This window comes from Phoxinus phoxinus (assembly GCF_949152265.1).
Source record: "Phoxinus phoxinus genome assembly, chromosome: 8".
Classification (NCBI taxonomy): domain Eukaryota; kingdom Metazoa; phylum Chordata; class Actinopteri; order Cypriniformes; family Leuciscidae; genus Phoxinus; species Phoxinus phoxinus.
Window position 1 is genome coordinate 29,606,123 of NC_136883.1, and position 23,459 is coordinate 29,629,581.

The 23,459-nt window shown below is 37.8% G+C and overlaps 2 long non-coding RNA genes across 4 annotated transcripts in view; both read left to right on the forward strand.

The window, feature by feature from the left end:
• The window catches only part of LOC307002856, a 101,565-nt gene that overhangs the window by 48,424 nt on the left and 29,682 nt on the right, over nt 1–23,459 (forward strand). The gene's annotated exons all lie outside the window — the stretch shown is intronic.
• On the forward strand, nt 8,201–14,193 carry LOC307002855. The gene is made up of 2 exons (XR_013798564.1): nt 8,201–8,520; nt 8,735–14,193. It is a non-coding gene; the product is annotated as an uncharacterized lncRNA (long non-coding RNA).

Here is a 23,459-nt window from a genome sequence, read left to right on the forward strand (position 1 = left end):
CAGAAGTGCTTGCGTGTCTCTTTTGTGTGTTTGTCTTTGTGTGTGTTTGTCTTTGTATGTTTGGGTACATGTTTGCATCTCTGTTTGTGTGTATGTGCGCACTGCGCCACACGCTGCCGCAGCCTTGTAGCCTCCGCATCCGCATCAGCCTTCAGGAATGGGATCCTACACACATTCGCAATACTTTCTCTTTTGTTCCTTTCAAACAAGTGGCAGACTGCTTTAATAAAAAAAATGTGAATCTGCTCTGAACAAAGATCTGGCTTCACGGTACTGCAATATTGAAACCACCCAGAAACCACTGTTTCTGCCCTGCCGACACAAAATGCTTAAACCAGCAAATGGTTTGCTAGTCTAGCTAAAGTGGTTAGACTGGTCTTGGTTGATGGCTTTATGGTGGTTTTGGGTGGGAAACCAGCTAAAGACCAGCTTGGCCAGACTGGGAGCTGAATTTGCACTACTAATAGTAACTACAAATCTAAGTCTGTCTAAATCCAAGTTATGTATTTCTGTCATGCTTTTATTTTTATTCTTTTAAATTTATATTTTCCACTGGACTACACTTGGAATCATTCAGTTCTTTTATATTCTCCCATTTTCTTCATTTCTGATCCCAACTAGCATCTGAATATTTGGAAGACACAGTCGCCAGATTCCTTGTTGTTTAATCTCTTGCTAGGAGACAAGCTTAAACCAGCAGAAAACAGCAAACCATATTTGGCTCATATAAGATGTTTTAAGCAGGATGAGTCTCTGATTCAAAGATTTGTCTTAAAAATATATCTAGTTTTTATATATTTTCTCTTTTCCATCTTTCTAAACTTGATTTCGCCCCGTGTCACTCTCAATCTCTCTGCCTGCACCTCTGTACTCAAGTATAGATTTGTCTTTATATGTTACAAAAGAGCACACAGAATGCCTGTCATTTGAAAGGTTACCTGGCTAATAGAATTGCCCTGTATACAGGGATTGGTATACTAGGACAGATCGAGTCTGTCTGCTCCAAAGTGTGGCGAGAATATTTCTAATCCATCCGTTTAAACGTTTCAATTTAATGTGTGGTTTTCAAGCAGCAATGTGCAGAGGGGAACAGATCTAAGACAAGCAACAGTATTTGCCCAGCCTTTTTAAAAAGTCATGAAGTATCCATTATTGAAGCACCAGTCCAAATGGCTTCTTGTCCCTATGCGCAGATTTCCTCCTCCTTTATCACAGGCTTTGTTACATGTTTTTTAATCTAATACCACTGGCGCACAGCAGTCTGGTGGGAAATGACCTGTGTCATATGTCTCCTATAGTCTGTCAATACAAGAGCATAGTGATGATAGCCCCTGAGATGCCTATGAGAAGTGTTTTTCATTTATGTGGTTGGGATATTGATTGTGGAAAATTAGGTTGATGATGTTGGTGAAATTGAGAGATGCAGAATATATTATGAAATGGAATATGGTCATTATTGCTAAGCAGCAGCTGTTTGGTTACCAATCATAAAGTCACTAGTAAATATTTTAGTTAATACATTTTTTATTGTAAATTATTTCCAGCTGTTTTCAGCATGAGAGCCACCGAGAGAACGTTTGATGGGTTATCAAAAAAAATGAAATGATGTTATTTTAAAATATGGCCAATACAGTTCACTCAAAAGAGTTCAATCTAAATTAAAAAGCAAATATTGTACACTATATATTTTCTTTGTATTTTCATGCTTCTTGAAGTATCAGATTGTTAGCATAGCAACATGCTGACACAATTGCTATGTGAGGAGTGCTATTTGTTATGAATTTCTGTTCTGTCTCTTGACTTTCACCTTCTGATTTTTTCCCCCTGTCCTCTTGTCAAGGCCAAAAATAAAATCAAAATGCAAGAGGTTCCTGAAGAAATTTCTAAAGGGAAAAGAGAGCTTAAAATATTGTACCCTATATACACCCTACAACATACTGTTATGTTCTGTACTGTTATGTACTGTTGTAAAACAAATGATAGTTTTCTCGTATGTAACCCTGGAAGAAAATAATCAGATTCTTTTAGCATTTTAATAGGCACACAACGCCTATCGTTTAAACACGTTCGCCCACTTCCATTCCGTCACTTCGTCAGTACAAACACACTTTTACACCTGCCGAGTGAACACACACTGGAGTGGGACTTGCGTATGCAGTCTCATGCTTTCACATAAGAGTGTGAGAAGCGTCACCATCCGTTTTTCGCACCCTTGTCCTCACACTCCTGCTCAAGGTGTGTTGCGTGTATTCCGGTGCATATCTGATTTTAGAGCAGAAGGGGGGGCAATCAATGTTATATAAATAAAATCTTTTTTATTTGATTATTTATTAATCAGACTTTTTTATTGGATTTACTTTAAATCGCAAAAAAACACTGAATTTGAACGATAAATTATTTTGTAAACCAGTGGAAAAACCTCAGTGTTTGTATTAGCTAGTCTTATACAATATGGTGTATTGTTTTTAACCATATAAAGTCAATCTTATGGTACTGTACTTGTTTGACTCTTAAAACCAAAATCGTTTTATTCTATGAAACATTTACATTATCAAATGTCCATCATGATTACTTTTCTTAGTGTTGCATGAGTGTGATTTTTAGGGATTTGAAAATAAGTGAGGGGTAAACTGTGAGCTGTATTTTACAGCTTTAAAATGAAGTGTGAGCGTAGTCACCATCCCTCCCTCCGAATCGCACAGAATCAAGTCTTTCTGTTAATTCACTGCTCTTTGTGTTTACCTCCACTTCCTATGGTTCAAGGTGAGATCGAGTTGCTATGGTTGCATTGCAGTGATCACTCCACCTATTTCAGTATTTCAATGTTTTTTTTTTGTAATCCTCGTTTCAAGGGCATTTCTGTAAGAGTGGAATGAGGATGCAAAGGAGTCTTGCTAATACTGTTTGGAGAGTGTTTAAACAGAAAGATTGGTAACACTATTTCGATGGTCCACTTTAGATATTCTACTCTCTTAGTAAATTTGCAATACGCTCTCACTAATAAAGTGTAACTAAAAGACTTGTTTTGGGGAGGAAGAGAGTTCATGTTTTTTGTGGTGTATGTGAGTGGATGAAACGGTATATATATATATATATATATATATATATATATATATATATATATATTAGCCTTTGCATTTTCCATTCCTTGACTTAAATACATGAGGATGTCAATGTCAGTTGGATGGATTGGTATCTGGACTCAGTTGTGTCTTTAGAGTGCTTTGACAGTTGGCATTTAACTGACCTTGCTTATAAAGATAATTTGTTTATTTTCTAGAAGTATAGTTGAGCCTAAAAATGGCCGCATGTCATTTCAAACCTTTATGACTGCTATTTTAAGTCTTCAAAAGCTAAAGAATTGCATTGTGTGAGGAAAGCAACTTCATTTAAGTCTGTGTTCCCTGGTAACGTTCCCCTTCAGTGAGCTGTTAATTCAAGAACAGCTGCCATCAGCTCCCATCAGTCGGAGATTTGTACTTCAATTTCTGAACGAATTATTACAATTCGTGAACCATTTTAGAATTCATGAGTTAGCACAGCGGCCCAACAGATCCAGATGCAGTAGTTGTGAATTATCAGCTCACTGGCGAGGACAATTATTAGTGAATAATGACTAAACTTTAATTTCCTCACAAACCTGAAAAGCGATCGTAAACTGTAGGTTGCATTTTGAAGGTTTAAGATAAAATTAGCATAATGACTACTCTTCCCTCCAAATTGCACACTGCAGCCTCAAAAAAACGTTTCATGCGGCTTCAGAAAACTTGGAATATAGAGCACAAGTTGTATGGACCTATTTTATAGATTTGTTTTCTGACAAAAGTAGATAAAAGTGTTTTCTAAAACTTTTTAAATGCAAAAATTCCTCCTAAAACTCCATCCTTGTCTCTCTCCATCATGAAAGGGTGACTTGCTTCGGCACACTCACCATAGCAGCCGCAACAGGAAGTCATTAAAACAAGGCAAATAATGTACTGCGTCAAATGCGTTATTATTATTTTTTTAAGTGTTAAACATCTTAATCTTAATCGCAAAGATTAACGCGTTAATTCCCCCAGGAATACTTTATATGAAGAGCTGCATGAAAATTCTTTAAAAATCCAAATGGAAAAGCATTAAAAAAGTATGAAGTTTTTGAACATCATGATGGCAAGTTCAAACTTTGATGAACTGTTCCTTTAATTATCTATCAGTAGCTGCAATGTCTTTGGCTCTAAACTTGAGGTAGAATATGCTGTAATTGAGCTTGGCTACAACAGATATTTGGCAAAATGAAGCACACATTCTACTCCGAACCAGTTTAGACTGACTGTCTGGGCATGAACTGAACTGATGGACCGGGTCTCTGCTGGCATTGAATAGGCTGTTGGTCAGTGTGGGCTGTTCTGAGGTCAGTTGTGTGGGCAGTAGTGTGTAGACTCCCACTAGGCCAGAGATTAATGCTACTCGTTTTCTCTCCAGAGGAGATTAATGAGGAAACCTCAAACTGTTTGTATCAGAGAGCCAAGGATCCACTGAGATGAACACACATAGACACACATCTGCTATCTGACATTTGCCCTTTCTCCTTTCTGCTCGCTCTCTAAAAGTTTCTTTGTAGGTACAGGTTGTAGTCTGAATGTCAATTCTTTAAAATAGTGCATCGGCTGAATTCATTTCTTGGTGCCGTGGTGTAGTTTTTAGCTTTACAAAATTATTGGTGTTGCTTTTGTAATGAGTTTCATGTCTCATGTTGGTCTAACCTTTCACATTCTGTTTGCTATTAATTTAGTTCTAATGGAACTGTGCTGCAAATGCACATTGTGTATTTAGGGGTAATTTTGATGGTTCGCTGTCTGATATTTTTCAATTATGTTTTTGTTTTTACTTCCCTGTTATACTCTCTTTATCAAGGTACATAAAAGTTCGTCTCTGAGCACTTCAGGAAAATTAGTGTAGTGTGCACAGAACTAATTTAATCTAATATGAGACTATTATGTGACCAAAGTCATAAGGTCCTGGGTATGTTTTCATTGGTTTGGAGGCATATCTGACTGTGATGGTGTGGTATGTGTGAATCACAGGTTTCTCAGCATTTTAATAGACTAATGACTCGTGCATCAGGTGTGTGTATGTCCATGCAGTGTGACCTGAGCGATGCTGAACAGCTGAGACTCACCCTTCGCCTCCTGCTGATTCATCTCATTCCTGGAGGAACTGCCCGTGTAGCCGTGACCTTAAGCAATGCTCGGGAGTAGCACCTTCGGTCTGTGTTTGGACAGCTAAACTTTAGGATATTTGGCAGCATTGTTGTCGTTTGGCTGCTAGATCCATGTTATGAGTCACGTTATGAGTTTCAGGCTCATCTTCAGGGTTTGAAATCACTCTCTTGCTCTCTCACGCTCAGCTTATTATCTCTCATTCGACCTCCAGATCACCTGTATCATGGAAGGGTAGGAGGGTATTTAGTGAACTGGGCAAATGTTTTAAGAAGTCAGTACAGAGTTCAGGGACACTAAATCAATTATTTGGACCAGGGTTGTGCGCCATTCAGAACTGAAGAATGCCTTTTGAATTCCAATTGAATTCCTGAATGTGAATTGAATTTGAATTGAGGTAGCAAACATTATGCAAAACTGTATTTGTAAGTGTATATACAGTCAATATATGCAATGGCACAAATAAAATATATTTCATTCTGTTTTCATTTCATGGACCATGTTGTAAGAACACTTCATTTCCCAGAATTTTTCTAATTTACCTCAAAGTGGAGCCAAATAACATGAGGCAGTCAATGAAGTCAGTTCACTGAAGATGTTTACTGTTTCCCTTTTTTCTTGTGTTGGACTAACGGAATTTCTCTCTTGTGTGACTGTTAAATATTGCAATTGCAATTCAGTAAATTCCTCTTCCTGTCATTCCAATTCAAATTCAAATTCTTCCTTTTCATTGTCAGCAATGACCCGGCTTCCTCTTGGTACATGACCATTTTAAATCAGATTCCTACTCATCAGACAGGCAATACATTTCAAAATTGTGCCCAACCCAGATTTGGAATGAAAAGCACAAGCCGTTTTTGGCCATTTACAAGTCATTCTCTATTACCAGCAAAGGTACAGCGAACTTCTGTGTTGAGATCGACGGCGCTGCTGGGAGCAGGAGTGGAGTGTAGTGGAGAAGACTCTGAATTCCCCAAGCTGACGATGTAATAATCCAGCTAACAGGTAGAAGCTGGAGTCTGAGACAGTCACACTTACACACACACAGACGCACACTCACACACGATTTCATGTTATTAAAGGTGTCACCACGCTCCCACAGAATTAGGTTGTCAATCATAGTGGCCGTCGTCCATGGAGAGAAAAAGATAGAGATGAGTCCATCCCCTACCCTCCATCCGCTCTGCCTTTGTCTTCCCACTGTTCAACGTCAGTCTCAATCTATCTCCCGCCTTTACATTTCTCTCTTTAAATAGAAAAGAGACAGCACGCACCCCCACCCCTGCCTCCTTTCCTCGCCTCCTCTGCTGCCGCCTCATCTCTCTTCACCTCCTTTTCTTCCCTTCATCCCTTTCTAACCTGCCAAAATATCACAATGCATTTTTATCCTTTTTTGTTTTACTTGCTGTGTCATTGATCAATGCGGCCAAAATGCCAGGCCTCCATCACCGCAGCAGCGTGTGATAGTGGAGCTTTGCTGCGGCCCACTGGAGCTGATCTGTTTTATCTCAGCCTCTTGGGCAAAATGTCACTCCAGGAGAGAGAGGCTAAACCAACATATGTCAGCCGCCCTGTCATCCCTGGTCAGGCAGCGGACGAAGGGGGAGGAGGGCTCGGTTTTGACTCGCTGCTTGGTCACGGCTGAGCTCTATCTGATGGAGCTGCGGGGCAGAATCTGGGTGAATGGAGGTGGTAGTTGGAGATTTCTGGGGCGGATGGGGGCTTGTGTGGAGTCACTGTGTTCGGTGGTCCGTCTACACAGCGGAAAGCTCTCTGACATTACAGTGTCGATTAAGCACGACCTGCCGGGGTGTAGGGGTAAAGAGAGGGTAGTGACATACTTGTGTGTTCGTGAGGTAACCTTGACCAGATGATCAACGGTGTGATCTGTTCATTCAACATGCATGTTTAATAGCTTCATTAATATTGATGTAGACTATTATACAATTCGATTATTATTCACCCTGATTTAGTTTCAAATAGTTCCAACTGAAACAGCAGTGCCATATTGGTTATCAGCTGATACGAAAGATTTTTTATTTATCATATTGGTCAGAATTGGATATACAGGTGAAACTCGAAAAAGTTGAATATCGTGCAAAAGTTCATTTATTTCGGTAGTTCATCTTAAAAGGTGAAACTAATATATCATATAGACTCATTACATGCAAAGTGAGATATTTCAAGCCTTTGTTTATCATTTTGATGATTATTACAGCTTACAGCTTATGAAAACACCAAAATCAAAATTAGAATATTGTAAAAAGGTTTTCATAAGCTGTAAGACATAATATATATAATATAAGAAATAAAGGCTTGAAATATCTCACTTTGCAGTCTATATTAGTTTCCCCTTTTGAATTGAATTACTGAAATTAACTTTTGCACGATATTCAAATTTTTCGAGTTTCACCTGTACAGTATTTCTGATTATATTGGATATTTAATTGGGCATTCTTATTTTCAGTATTTTTATATTTAGATTAGCTTTGACGTCAAGTACCATTTTAAAATGACAGATTTTTATATTGCAGTTTTTTTTTAGATATTGTCCAGTTATCAGGTATGGATAAATATTAATGATATGACAATGACAACATTAATGGATTTATAGATGAAAATGCTTTGGTTGTTGCATGCGTTATAAGGGATCCCAGCACCCCTGTTCGAGAATGCATGCGTGCAAATGAGGTGACAAGTCTTAAATGTAGTCTCTTTCACCTTTTTTCCCCCTCACTATTTTAACAATATTTCCAGCATTCCTTCTCCATCCCAGCTTTCACTTCTCTCACTGCGGAATTATGAGCTTAAGCCAAGACTCATGGTTAAGCCTCTCTATTAAGGACAACAGGTCCAACCTGTCTACCTGGCTCTTAAACATTAGCTGAACATGGGAACTTATTAAAGTATATTTAATATCAAATATAATCATTTAAGTAAGCGGTGTTATGGAAATTTTACATTTAGATGTGTTCTTTTACTTTTATATGGGGACAACTTTTATTAACGTTGAAGATGTATTGTTTACTCATGAGAATTTAAAGGAATATAATCATATAAGCAAAAAGCACATTATTAAAGATATAAAACCAAGCTTTTAGAAATGTTAAAAGTTAGGACAAACTTTCAGGAACGAAATGTTCTCTGAGTCATGTGAAGGCTGACAATATGTGTGTGCGCAGTTTCGATCAGCACACAAGATCTGTAGCTAAAAACAGGAAACTTTTGCTGACATGACAAGTGTTCTGTCTGATAGAAATTATGTTGGACATGAGACCATGAGCACATGAGACCATGAGCTAAGATGTCTGGGTTTAAGGTAACAAAAGTTTTTTTTTACACAGGATGTGTTAGGGTATATAACATTGGCGAAAGGGACTAGCCTTCGCCTTCTCATGTCAGATGCTCTCTGCGTGAGAATGCCATGGGCCTTCTCATATCAGACGCTGTCTGTGTGGGAACGTCTTATTTCATGCATGAAATAAAATACTTTGTTTAATCATTTGAGAAACGACTTTGTCTCCTTCATCCAGGTTTTTGAATATTGATAATTTCCACAACAAATGGCGACGAGGATGCGATTGCAACACCGATGATCGTTGTGAGGGGAACAATTGACTGATCATCCCGAGAGAATACTCTACGGCTCAAAATCCTCAATGTTAAGGAAAGAGAATTGTTCAACTCCTCACGACGACCTAGGTGGACGCAATCCCAAGATTAAAGAACTCACAGACAGTGAGACTCACAAGACGGTGAGAGAAAATTTCTTATGTAGCAAATAAGACAAATTTTGTTGATTGATATTTGCGTATTGAATATTTTTTCCTAAAGAGTCACGTTTGGGATAGACCTGATAGCAAGTTCCCAAACAGGTCCGGGATAAGACCACATAACGTATTAAAATTTCCCTAAAGAGCCAGAGTTTTGAGAATAAGGCTGAAATTTCTCAAACACCAGACATAAGCACTTGTCTGGGAAAGACCTATATTGACGAATTTAGGCAATTTGGAAAGACCTGCATCGACGGATGAAGGCAAGGCGTGGGGTGGCTGCGCCAGGGAAAAGTTAATACGTAGAGGAGAGCGTGGGTGACTGCGCGAGGAAAATTGATAGATAAATATAAAGTAATAAAAGAATAAATAAAAATATGCAAATATAAATTAACAAAACAAAATTAATTAATATAGGGAAATTGAACAAACAAAATTGTAAGAATAAAAATGGGTAATGAAAATTCAAAAAAGAAGGATGGAGAACAGGTTGATTTCTCGAAAGGTTCATACAAAATAATGGACAAAGCTATAGGGATTTGGTATCATGAATATGTGCCGTATTTGAAAGAAAATTATGGGTTTAATGGGGGTTAAGTATGTCACATTTGACTAAAACTAAAGCAAAATTGGTCGACTCACGTTGTCAAGAAGAAAGACAAGACACATAGAGAAAAGCATTATGCAATCTTAAAAATGACTGCTCTGACATTGTTTCTTCTTCTCCCTATTATGGCATTGTTTGTTTTGTTTTGTTTTTGTTTTGTGAGAATAAGAGAGGAGGACAGGACTCATCCGGCTCATCTTCCAACTCCTCGCAATCCTAACCAGATTCCAGCCGCCGCAGAAGGACGGGATCACGCAGTTCCTAACGCACCACACAAAGAACCATGCCACCACTCTGCAACCCTCCAGAAAATGAGAGTAAAGACTTTGTTCTTGGACGGATTGGACAGTGACATTTCAAAAACAATTCAAAAGAGCTGTGTCGGATGGCAATGGCCTCCACAGCAGAAATGAGACGACACGCAAGACATCATGAAAGTGCAGGGAAAAATCAACGCAGCCAAGCAAGACAAAGACCTCATGTTGGCCCTGGTGACAATGCAAGGTGTGTATATGGGCAACAACAACTCCAACCATCACCAACAGAACCAGAGAGACAATGGCCGAGGAAGAGGCAGAGGACGTGGTCGTGGTCGTGGAAAAGGACGAAACTGTCAACCATTTCAACAACAACGCAAAGAGCCCTATGATCCAGACAAATGTTTTCATTGTGGACAAAAAGGACATTGGCGTGATGAATGCCCACACGGCAAAGGCAGGAGTCAGGCGGATTGAAAGGAGGAGGAGGGGTGAGCGACGGGGTTCCTGTCTCTCCAGCAGATGAGTATAATTTACCTTTATTTTCTGATTATGCTCGATGCAATGAAGACTTGCTTGCTAGGGTTTTTCTATAAGGCTAATTTTTCTTTACCCTTGATAGAAATGACTGTTAATGACGTATCTTTACTATTTCTGCTTGACACGGGAGCTTCCAATTTTGTAATTAAAGCCACAGAGTTTGAAAAACCAATTCCACTCTCTGGTAAGACGACTTCTTCCAGAGGTGCAACTGGTCATGTGGCCATAGAACCATATTCGAAAACACTTGAGTGTTCAATTGAAGGGGAAAATAAAAATAAAAACTGAGCATTGTTTTTTAAATTACTAAGTTATGTCCAGTGAATTTAATGCGAAGGGATTTACTTTGTAAATTGGGTGTTTTGTTCACTGTGATGATCAGGGCTTGACTGCTGACATGAGAATGACGCATGAAACTCAAGGCACAGAGGATTTTTCTCTGTTTGTATATGAATGGCAGATTTCTAACACATGTCTGGGGAAAAAAGCTCGAGACAGAGTGTTGCCATCGTCTGACTTTATGGAAGACTCAGATTTACATTGCACTTCTCATGTAAGCACTGATCATGATGATGAATATGCGCAGCGATGATTTAATGTTGACATAGAAATTGTGACGACTGACTATGTGTATTGGACTGACCAATGGTGTGTTTTGAATGTGAAATTGACTGACAAACAGACAGTGTTTTATGACATGGAAAATGCACAAGCCTCATATCACTGGCCAAACCAGTGAAGGCTGAATGGCGTGACGCGGGTCCCTTCATGGCCAGGTGCCATGAACTGACCGACTGGGTCATGATAGATCAAAAACGACTGATCTGCCAAAGTGAAATTACCGTTTGGTTCAAATAGCCATGTCATAAAACAGAAGTTTGAGAGCAGTCACAGTGTTGGATGAGGAAGTGAAACTAAACAGACCGAGTTTAACACAACTCCCTGTCATAACAGACGGGTTGGAGAGAGTTTCCAAAATGACTATGGGCTACTGATAAAAAAAAATAAAAAAAAAAAATTATGTAGGTCTGATTGCAGATTGTGAGCCGATTCAAATAAAGCCTAAATCTGACTATAGGCAAAAGAAAATGCAGTATCCATGAAAAAGGAAGTGGCAGTTTGCAAGTGCCAGGCTCATACGTAGGGTAGTGATGACCTTTCTAAGGAAAACAGGACAACAGAGTGTAGCAGCGAAGGCTGCAGCTCGACTTCCTGTTCAGATAACCATAGCAATACGGCTGAATGAGGAACTAGGTGACAGAAGCGATGCAACAACAACACTCTTCTGCCTATGATAAAGAGAAATGGAGGAAGGCAGGCCGGGAATATAAAAATGGACAATGGGGCCCAAACCAATAAATAACAAACCATGTTTACCTTCTCATTTTCTTTCAGGTATATGCAAGTTTGATGCATGGATTGGACCATGTCTCAAAAGGGAGGATGTTTACTATTATGCAAAATAACTGATTTACCAAAGTTTTTTTTCCACAGGGGCAGCAGATTTTTGCAGCAGATGTTTGATTTGTGGGACTAACAATGTGGGGAGGGGTCAGGCAATGAGACAGGTGGGGCATCCCAGGCCGCCAAGACCATTCTCACATGTAATGATCGATTATATTGACTTATCAAAATCTGACAAAAAGAAATACTGCGTAGTGGCAGTCGACATGTTTTCAGAATGGGTAGAAGCCATGCCAACAACAAAGGCAGATTCAAAAGGAGTGGCAAAACTGCTCCTACAAAAATTGTCCCACGATGGGGAAATCCTGAAAAATTATTAAGTGACAATGGTTCACATTTTGTAAACAGTGCAATTTCAATTTGAAACATTTCTGGGTACATCCAGAATGGGGAGGAGCTAACTTACAAGAGAATGAGAAAGAGGGGCTGGGACGCACAAAATCCTCGAACATTGCCTGACACAAGTCGGTGTGAAAATGACATGTTGCAATATTGTGTTGAACTGGATAAGGTGTTCTGTGATATCTCAAAACAGGTCCAGGCAGCAGTTCCAGAGCCAGCTGAGACGGCCCTGCACAGCATCCGAGGAGATTTCGTGTTGATAAAGGATCTGAGGCGAAAGCATTGGAAGGCGAAAAGGTGACAGGGACCATTCCAGGTTTTGCTGACAACTCACACTGCGGTGAAAGTCGAGGAGAGGGCTTCGTGGATGCCATGGGACGCACTGTCGAGAAGCATCAGCTCATGCGGAAGCTGCAACGGAAGAAGAATCCCACTCAAAGCTAACGAGTGCCAAACAGAGATCAGACTAACCAGAGGCGTGTCATCCCGTAGGTTACCAATTTGAAAACCACCGTCACTGGAGAGCAGAGGAATCAATAGTAAGAGATGATCCTGCAATTTTAGAAGTGGTCAGAACTGTATCAAGGACTTTGTGGAACTTTAACGGCGTGGGCATTGGAATAACCTGTCTGATATCAACTAGACCTGCCCTGAGACAAAAATACATAGAGAAACGGGACTGATATCGTTCAAACAAGAACATTTTCTCGCATCAATATCTCCAAAGAATCAATTGGAATCAATATCTCCAAAGAAAGTCAAATGTCAGAACCCATCAGAACAAAGCACTAGAGACTTTGACAGGGTAGGGGCAGTGAAACCGCAATTAGGCGACGTATGTTTATGTAAATTAGGGACGCAACAAGGGGTAATAATGGCTGATACAGCACACTGTAAAACCACGATAATCATGAATAATAACAAATGTATAACATATTATTGGAAAATATGCAAAATGTTAGGAACCTCTTGTTGTTTTAATTTGACTGACGTCTATCAAAATATATCAGACATAATAGAACACATGAAAATGGCCATAGCCACTCCAGATGAAATGTCATCTTCACTAGATAATTGTTCTTGGGCCTGCAGGGGTGGACGAAATTGTTAATAAGTACCATTATGCCAATCGGATTTTGATTTTGATTTTTCTTTTGATGATTCCATGTTTAATGAATTGTATTTCTAGAATCACTGCTAAGGCAGTGACTGTCACAATGATGAGAATGAATCCAGGGGAATACACAACAATGATAAGTAGGGTACCAGAGGACGAAGTTAATGTTTCAGTGGCTGATGATGATGAGGATTATGAGAACGAGAGCGAACAGGAGTTTGACTAGAAAATTAAGTAACTATGGGGAAAATTTACCTGTTTTAAATTACTATGATTATGGAAAAGTAAATGTCAAATTGTGTGTATGTTCTTTCAATGAACATATGGGGGATTGTTATGGAAATTTTACATTTAGATGTGTTCTTTTACTTTTATATGGGTACAACTTTTATTAACGTTGAAGATGTATTGTTTACTCATGAGAATTTAAAGGAATATAATCATATAAGCAAAAAGCACATTATTAAAGATATAAAACCAAGCTTTTAGAAATGTTAAAAGTTAGGACAAACTTTCAGGAACGAAATGTTCTCTGAGTCATGTGAAGGCTGACAATATGTGTGTGCGCAGTTTCGATCAGCACACAAGATCTGTAGCTAAAAACAGGAAACTTTTGCTGACATGACAAGTGTTCTGTCTGATAGAAATTATGTTGGACATGAGACCATGAGCACATGAGACCATGAGCTAAGATGTCTGGGTTTAAGGTAACAAAAGGTTTTTTTTACACAGGATGTGTTAGGGTATATAACATTGGCGAAAGGGACTAGCCTTCGCCTTCTCATGTCAGATGCTCTCTGCGTGAGAATGCCATGGGCCTTCTCATATCAGACGCTGTCTGTGTGGGAACGTCTTATTTCATGCATGAAATAAAATACTTTGTTTAATCATTTGAGAAACGACTTTGTCTCCTTCATCCAGGTTTTTGAATATTGATAATTTCCACAACAGCGGGCATCTTATTTTTGTAATACTGGGTGTTTTGAATATGTAATATTACCGTTACGCTGTTTTTACTCGGGTGTTATGCGAGATGTGTTGAGCTGAACTCATGCTTTGGCATCGCTTCCCCCCTCAGCCCAACCTCAGATGCTGCCTGTTCTCTGACAAAGCAAATAATTCAGAGCCAGATTAGAATTGAATTTCAATTTGCTGGGAAAACTCTCCAGTCTTCTTTATGTCAATACAGGCCAGGTTTCTGTTCTCTGAGAAAGACATTCTGCCAGCCTCCCTTGTCTGAGCTGTGGAGCACAACAATACAGCATATACTCCCCTCCTCCTTATCTCTCCGTTTTATTGGTGCATGCAGATGTTCCTCTGTTAATGGAGTCATTCACATTCTTCATTCTAGGGATCATGTGTTGCTCAGTGCTATTAAAGATTCTGAGCTGCGTCTGATCCCGTCTACTCTGTTATCTATAAATGAGAATGAGGAAAATATCTCAACTTGGATGAGAAGATATCTCAGTATTGAGATATATCTCTAAGATACCTCACTTGATAAGTAGGCTTTTGATTTATTTTATGCTAGCTATTTGTGTAAATATCATCCTGATATCTATACTAGTAAATGCCATTTTTACATATGCTGTAGCTCGAAAACATTTTTTTTTGTGTGTGTGTTTTTATTAGCATATCAGGAAATTTAAGCCACTTATTAAGAATACATATTTTTTAGAATATTCAATAATGTGGGTGAAAAAAACCACTAAGTATCACAGATATTAATTGGTGTCATCCGCACAAATTTATAAAACATGCACGCATTACACTTTTCTCTTTTCTTACAAAGGAACTGAAATTTGGTTATGTTTGATTTTATATTGCATAATATTTGTGATATTTTTTACAAATTCAGCAGTGATATGACTATTTCTCCTTTCTATTTTATATCTCTATCTCCGCCCCTCACCCCCTCTCCCCCTCCTTTTTCTCTGTCTAAGTAGAAAAGGTGTTCTGATGGATTAGGGGTATTTTCCTCTTTATTTTGCAGTATGTTGTGACCCTGGCTGCGTGACAGGCCTCCTATATCTCCAGTCCTAGGGGGCTTTTTTTTTCTCCACATGGCCCACTGCTCCCCGATGAAGATGTATCACAGGTGACCCATTAACTGATGGGCACATTCTACAAATGCAAGTGTAACTCTTAAATGCTTTACCACTGTCACCACTGAATGAGGTGTGTGTGTGTGTGTGTGTGTGTGTGTGTGCGCGTGTTCAGTCCAGAGTCAGGTTTGTGTTTAACAGAATATAGTCGTATTTATTCAGTCATATAAAATACAATACAAGTATTTGTAACACTTTACAATAAGGTGCATTAGTTAGTTAGAACTAATAATGAAATGCACGTATACAGCATTAATTAATCTTTGTTCATTTTAATTTTAACATTTATGAATACTTTTAAGTTTAAAATGATTTTAATAATGCACTGTGAACTAACATGAAAAAACAATGAACAGCTGTATTTTTTTTAACCAACGTTAACAAAGATTAACAAATACCACATTTGAATAAGAAACCATATTTAGTCTATAAAACACGTCAAAACTCCATGAAGCACATCAAGCGTATCGGCGAGAAGTGAACACTCATTTAAACAGCTTGCACACTGGGATATTTAAATAAACATCACATTTTTGACATTGATACTGCTTGCCGTCGTAATGTAATGGACCGGTTTTTGCCTTTTAAATAAAAGGGTTATTGAGCTGTCTACACTGTCATATACAATAAAAGAGCCTGTACAGCGACCGTAAATAAAAGTAAACGCACAACCCTGCCTACCTTACACAACACCGAAGGTGGGCTTAAGCTCAGGAGTAGAGCGAATAATTTTTGTCTGGTCACTGCAACGGTCACAATATGATGTCACACACTGTGCGTAAACATAAGCCTAATTCAACATATAAATAACACTTTAAAAAAAAAATAGCCCATTTAAAGTGTTCATTACAAACAAACTGAATGCTTTCTCAGAATAAAGAAAGCTGGGCATATGTAAAGGAGAGTTTGCAAAGCAGCATGTTTTGTCATTGAGTTTGGACGCCTGATAGGCATTCACTGAGAGAGCGAGAGCTACGGCTGGGACATTATTAAGATGCAACGATTAACAATGATGCTGGTGGTGGTGGTGGAGGGGAGAGGCCACTGAATCAGGCAAGCCCTGTCTACACACGGCCCCAGTGGAGTCATGGATGAGCCAGCTCGCGCCATACTCTACACTGACATTTAGGAGAGATATGGAGTCTAATTTGTGTCTTGTGTTGCTCCTCAAATGTTCTCTGTACTAGCCTAGTCTCACACACTCAGACTGGCACAGAAGGAACACCAATGTGATTTGGGGGCAGTGGAGGTGTGTGCAGATGAAAAGTTGTGTAGTATAATATAGTAGAAATGTGCAGTATGGAGAGGCCCACTTTTCTGGGATTAACATTAATTTTGGACAATCCGTTTAAAGTGCGATGGTGCAAGATACACTAGAGCACTTGTCCATGTGTAAGGGTCGAGAATGCTATCTGCTCTAATGCAACCAGTGTTGTCTAATTTCTGAACTAATGACTTTGAGTCAGTTCTTTTTAGTGAATCAATCACATACATCACAACCAGTGCGATCTGAATCTGAAACATATGACACGTGAGTCAATTATTTTTAGTGAATTGCTCACATGCAGCTTACTTACTGTAAGAGTTCAATCAGTGTAGTTAGTGATTGGTTGTTCATTTGACAGTGTGTAGCTAAAGATACACTGTGTTTTGTCAGTATTTTATGAAAAATTTATTAAATATTACCACTTTTTGTTTATTTAGTATTACTTGTTAATGTATAGTTAAGGCCAGTTATTGGATAGCATTTATGTTGCCTTTAAAAAAGACAAACCTTTTGCAAGCTTTTTTTTTAAATGTACTTTTTACTGAAATTATCCCATCAATTGACACTAATTTTTTTTTTTTTTCTATTATTATTTTTAATATTAGTTGTATAGAAGTACTAACAAATCTTGGAAACAGTCGTTTAAAGAGACCTTAATTTGTTAAAATTCTGAGCTGCATGACTTTCCTTTTTTGTGGCTTTTTTTCCCCTGTTAATCACTATTATTTATATTATTCAGTTTCAACATTCCACAGTTAACTTAAAACCAAACTGCTCTGATGTTTTTGGGTGTGTGGCAAAGAAACCAAACTAAGGGAGAAAATGAACCAGATCCAGAATAAAATGCTTCTAAGGATCTAGATCTAAAAAGCCTTAAAGAATCGAGTAACAGAGCAAACATTGCCAAAAACAAGTTTGAGCCTGCATGATTCTCAATTCTCCATCTCGCGGGTCGCTTCTAGTGCTAGGTTGTGCTGAAATAACCATGCGCTAAAGTGTGACTGCTGTTTAGTGATTTCACCCCTAAGGGTCTGTGATCTTACAAATTACCCTACTATGTCTGCTTTGAGCTGTGTCATTTCTTTTTATTCTTGTATCATCCACCTACATACACACTATCGGCACACGTACCTCAAGCTAAAACCTCTGTCTCCGTCATTCGCAGCTCTTTGTTCTGTACACATGCTTTTGTCAGTTCTCATTAAAAGTGATGCCTTCACATCAACTTTCTACTGTCATATTAGTAAAATATTAATGATGCGGATCTGTCTGTTGATCCCTTGGCTGTTTCTGCGTGATTGCGGCTCCTCTGTTGTCAGATACAGGAAACGCTGTTGTTATTGCGCAGTAAGCGTTAGTTTGGCATCTAAACCTGAAGAAAAGTGTGAAGTAATGGGGTCGAGTCAGAAGAAGAGAAGCAGCCCGGCCCCTTAGAAGATTCCAGCAGGTGTAAGGAGAATGTGTGGGTTCTGTTAGGTTTGGGTGGACTCGATAGAAGAAATGCTGGCAGACATTTAAAGAAAGAGGTGTGTTTGGAAAGAGTGGGAAGCTTTTTTAAGGGACAAAAAGTACAAAAAAATAAAGAGAAAGTTATTTGTTATTAAAGTGCGAAATGTGTGTATTGAATATGACGTGAAATAAGGCGTCTCTTTTGTTGTTTTGTATGCGTTTGTGGGAGATTTTGACTCCGCTTAGAATTTGATCTCTTTCATTATTTTTGTTCTGCATTTTCTTCATTTTATGTAACAAATGTTGTGGGTATAAAATGGGTAGGTCTAGGTTTCATCGAGCCTTGAACACCAAGTTGTTCCTAATTCTTTGAAATCAATGAGTGCTACACAATAAGTTGAGCAGGAATACTGCCCTGCTCATTTCCTCTTACACTGAAGTCCAGTTTTTTGCATTTTGATTGTGTGTGAGTGAAAGACAACATTTTGTAACACTATTGCTAGAATGTTTAGTACTCTGGTTTTCCTGTATAAGAACTTGAAATAATATACAAACAGATATCTATAATAAGTGTTTAAGAGAGTGATTCTACAATTATATATTTTTTTTTTTTATTAAAATGTTTGTAATAAAAATATCTTTTCTGTGAAAATCAGACTAGAATAATCTTAAAGAAATCATTATTTACTCAAAGTCTTGTCCTCCTCATTCAAAACCTTTAAGAACATCTGGTGTATACCTTGTCCATGATTTTGAGTTCTCTCTCATACTCTTTTATATATTATCTATGAGTGAGAACTCGAAATCATGGACAAGGTTGCAGATATGATGAAACCCCACACTTTGTTGCACATCCTGATAGAAAGCATCACTGTTTGTATTGATTGGATCCATACCTCATTTTTCTGAACTCTGTTTGAATCAGTTAAATTTGAAGTTATGTTGACCAATGATATCAGCGTCAGAGTAAGGTTTACAATCGGAATTACAGTATAAATGTACAGTTTGAGTCAGTTAATGATTTCATATATATTCTGTTAATAAATTTCAGAAACATTGCACTTGTCCGCTATTACAGGGATAGTTCACCCAAAAATGTTGTCATCACTTACTCACCCTCAAGTTGTTCCTAACCTGTGTGAGTTTCTTTCTTCGGTTGACAAACAAAGTTATTTTAATGGATATTGGTAACCAGACAGTTGACTAACTATTGACTTCACAGTATTTTTTCCTATTATGGAAATCAATGGCTATGAAATTAAATTAAAATATCTTCTTTTGTGTTTGATTTGATTTATTTAATTGTTCAACAGAAGAAAGAAACTCGTACAGGTTTGGTACAACTTGAGGGTGTGTAAGTTATGACAAAAAAAAAACATTTTTGGGTGAACTATCACTTTAATGTCTATATAAGTTATCTTTAAAAGTGTATTATTACCTCCATGGCTTCTCAGAGATTTAAGAAACCTTTTAGCCTACAATGATTTAAAAAATCTAAAGTGTTGTACACTATAACACTACTTGCCGTTTGTCAGTTTTTGCCACGTCAAACTTTCCTCTCATTTTGTGCATCAGAGAACCTGAAATCAAACTGAAATGTCAATGGAAAGTTTATATAAAAGGTTTTCTTTATATGTCCTTGGAGTGCCCACAGTTTTGTATGGTCAGGCCTTTTCACACCCAGACCAGTAGAATAGCACACACCCACACACAACCCACTCTCACACACACACACAACGTGAAAAGAGCTTTGACCTTGTCCACCGTGCCCTCAATACACGTCCGTATTTCAGAGTGAGATTTCAGTTCTGCGTAAGATTCGCATGGTAATGGACGATGAGGTAAAATATCCACATCGAGTTATTTCAAAATCCTCAGTGTATCTGTCTATTTTTTTCTTTTTATTAAAGGAGACATGAATATTTTTCCATGTGTCATTCAATGCTACAGGCACAGGTGTGTGTGTCTGTGCGTTTGTGAGATCTAAGTTATTGCATTATTGCACAGTGTTGCCAACACACCCAGGGAATAGAATGATCAAAGAAAACAAGGCCTTTCTTTATGGCTCACTCTGTCTTTATTGTGGTTATTGTTTGTGCTCCAGTGGGGCTGAAACACTTCAGCCTTGTCAATTAAAACTCCCTGTCAACCCAACATAGATAAAACACTGCCACCTCTGAAGGCCATGCATTGCATTCGCTTATACACGCATTTGTAAAATGGATTTGATATATGTCAGTGTTTGATAAAGAGTCTGCTATAGTATGCACAACAAGGTCTAGTTTAATTTAGGATTTCTATTATATGACATTAATATTGAATGGCAATAGTGTTTTATTTGCAAATGCATTTACATTCTTCCTTCCCAAAATAACTGCCCCAGAAGACTTTGTATTGTTTATACAAAAGGTTGCTCTGTCATAGCTCAGGAAACCCGTTTCATAAGTCTCAGGTGTTTCTCCTCAATATCCTTTAAATAAATGAGACAGTTGTTGGCATACAGTTACATTGAATTAATGTTGATAGGATTGCTCAGAATAATTTAATTATAAATGTTTAAGTTCTAAAATCCCATCGTTTTGACAAAATTGTCGTCTGTACGTGAAACTTTTCAAAAACTATACCTTTTAATAGAAATTCTAATTGTCATGTTGATGGCTAATTAAAATAGTGTTTTAATGACTTCAAAGGGCTATACAAATAGTTTTGAAAACATTTCTTTAATTTGCTTTTTGTAAAAAAATTAATTATCACAGGCAACTTATTTTCAGTTAGTATAACGTATTTACAAAAGTTGAGTAAACAAGAAAAAGCTAGGGGAAATTAGTACTACGATTTGTTGTACAGGCTTAATATTTTTTGTGTCTATGAGAAACTACACAGAAACAGGAGTATTTCTTTCTAGTAATATATTCTCTCCATGTACTGTACGTACACACACACACACACACACACATATATATATATATATATATATATGTATGTATATATGTTATACATGTATGTTATTTTATGTTTGTGGTTATAATTTAAGTTGGTTTAAGGATAAAACTGCTGTGCTATGACAAAACATGTTGATACAACTAGTACATTACGTCCTGTATCATGACTTGCCATCAAAGCAATCTATTGTGCAATTTCTACTAATTATATACAATAATATTTTATACATATTTAATGTTTTTCAGAGTCTGTTAAAAGTGTTTTGTGGAATTAATTGGATGTGTCCTGTTAATCTTTTTAGATTCATCAATATGGTGTTGTGAATAGTTGTCATATAACAATGTAATTTTGCAAACATATAGCAGCAATTTTTTACACTGTAGTTAGTGTGGCAAAAACATGCGTTTTCTTATATATATGTCATGTGTATAAGAGTATTTAATCGATGATGGGAGTGCATAGATTCCTCAAAGCACCTTAAAGAGAGATAAAGCACATAAAGAAAGTGAGCTATAGACGCACACACACACACTTCAAGGTCTCTGTTTTAAATTAAAGCCATTTATTAAAGACCATGATAGCCACTGGAAAAGAACATATTGAGAAGAAAGACGAGGTTTGGTGTGGGGGGAGATGGGTCTTCTGGTCAATATATCACCCTCATTGTTGAGTTGATGTCAGTGTATCACCCTTTTTGTCTGGATAAAAAGACTTATGAGGATAAAGGGACAGAGAATTCTGGAAAAGCTATGCATTAAAAAACATCAATAATTTTTATGATGTTTTTTTGGAATGATGTATAAGTGTTATGAATAAAAAACTCTACAGATTTCTCATAAATATTGAACATATCCAATCTTTAGACCAAAGAAAGCTAAATGTTAGACAAAGGAATATTTTCAACAAAAAATATCTCATTTACTCACACTCATGTCATTACAAAACTTTCTGCAGAACACAAACAATGATATTTTGCAAAATCTTCAAAATATCACAAACAAAAGAGGTTTGAAACAACATGACGGTGAGTAAATTGACAAAGTAAATTTTTTGGTAAACTTTGCTTTAATGTTGGTACAGTGACACTGTTCGAGTTTTCAGGTCCTGATGAATGCGTCATGTCAAACACTGGACAGACTCTTCCGAGCTCCGGAAAACCCCATCCCTCTCTCGGCCCCCCACTCACTTAAACAGGTGCGCTGGACTGCGGCACTGGATCTATCACGTACACCGTGACAGACCTCTCCCCAGTGCCCATCTCAAGATGGCTAACTTCATAATGTTGCTTTAATAAACAGACAGTCTGTTGTTCACGAACGACGCCATTAACTATTTGCAAAATGAGCGTGTGATTGTTGTATGCAAGTTATTTTGGTGCTCCTGTTCACCATGTTAAGAAAGATGCAGTGAATAGTGGCAGACGCCATATGGCCAAGAGGCTGCTTTCATTATCTTATCACGTTGTGGGTATGTGTGTAAGCTAGCGTGTTATTGTGAGTGAGTGAGGTGAGACGGATTCTGTGTATAAATACTTTAAAATGAATGCATGCTTGGAAGATCATTTTAAAGTAGTGAGTCCAGTGTTCAAACACATTCATTCTCTGCTTTTTGCCGTTTCAATATATATCTTATCTTCAGACTGGAGATATAGTGGCCTTTGTAGGGTATTTAGATAGATATTGCTGCTGAAAGGGACATAAGCATATCATTTTGCTGTTTGTTTTATGTACTTCTGGGTTTTAGCCTGCCTGAGGATATTATCTACTACAAATAGCTGTCATTCATAGCACATGAGTGTAAGAACGCGACTGCTTCAGGCTTTTTATTGCTCTCTCTCTCACGCTCGTTCCTGCTTTCATTTTTCTTTCATTTATGTTCGCATCCTCCTTTCTCTCTCTCTTCGTAATGTGGTACAATTGTTATCGGTAGCTGAGATGTTTGGTGAGGGCTCTATTTAATTTCTTTAGATCGGCAGAACTTATGAGAGTACAGAGAGAACTTACAAGAACAGAGAAAAAAGACAATAGGTTGGTTAAAGGAATAGTTCCTCTAAATATGAAAATGAATGTATTCACCCTAATGCCATCCCAAACTTGAATCATTTTATATTGTGGTACACAAGTAGAGACATTTTGCAGAATTGTGCGGTTCGCTCTTTTTCAAGCAGTTAGAATGTATATGGACTGAGGCATTCAAATTTCAAAAACAATGCAAAAGCACCACAAAGGTATCATAAATGTGTCCATATGACTTGATGATTTGGCAATATTCCAAATCTTCTGAGGCCATATGATAGCTTTGTATTAGAAAGATTTAAATGTAGGTTGTTATTCTCTGATAATCTGTTCACTTCTTTAACCGGATCATTGATTCAGTGAGACACAAATTAACAGT